This window comes from Chelonoidis abingdonii, chromosome 11 (assembly GCF_003597395.2).
Source record: "Chelonoidis abingdonii isolate Lonesome George chromosome 11, CheloAbing_2.0, whole genome shotgun sequence".
Taxonomy (NCBI): Eukaryota; Metazoa; Chordata; order Testudines; family Testudinidae; genus Chelonoidis; species Chelonoidis abingdonii.
In genome coordinates, this window is record NC_133779.1 from 17,161,388 (window position 1) to 17,162,103 (window position 716).

A 716-nucleotide genomic window follows, 5' to 3' on the forward strand; every position below is an offset into this window, starting at 1 on the left:
TGCCCCCCCCGCTCTAACCACTAGACATCATCACACTCCAGCGCCGGACAAGCCCCCGCCTCTGCTCCAACCCCCCCCACTCTAGACCACTAGACTCACCCTCCCCCCAGAGGCTGGGAGAAACCCAGGCATCCTGACCCCCTTCTCCCCCCCCCTCCAGGTTCCTGGGTGAGATGCCGCTCAGGATTCTTTTTGGGGGCGCGGCTTCTCTTACAATCACTGGACTTCGAGTGGTGACGCGGGAACTGGGAACGCGGAGTGCTTGGAGGGAGGTTTGCAACGACGAGAGGCACGAGTCTTCGAGACGACGTTGCACCGCTGAGTACTGGGGCACACACGAGCTGTGAGGGTCACGGGCCTGGAGGGTGAAGAGGCGGAGGGACTTGGCCACAGGGTACGGGAGTAGGGGGTCATGGGGAGGTGCCCCAGACCCAGCAGGAGCAGCATGCTCAGGAAGATCCCAGCTGGCCCAGAGCCCGGACACTTGGGTCTCACCTCCATCCCTGTCTCCCTGGGGCGGGTGAATTCTTCCCAGCCGGTGCGGTTTGGTGCGGTCACCCGGATTTGGTGGGTGAACGCCCACATTACCCATGGGGCCCTGCTCATGAGAGCAGGGGGGCGGGCAGGCGGTTAACCCCTCTGACCCATGAGCCGCTTGTCCTAATCCCTTACTGCTTCAGGGGGGATTTTCTCCCTCCATATGTGGGGGTGAGGCA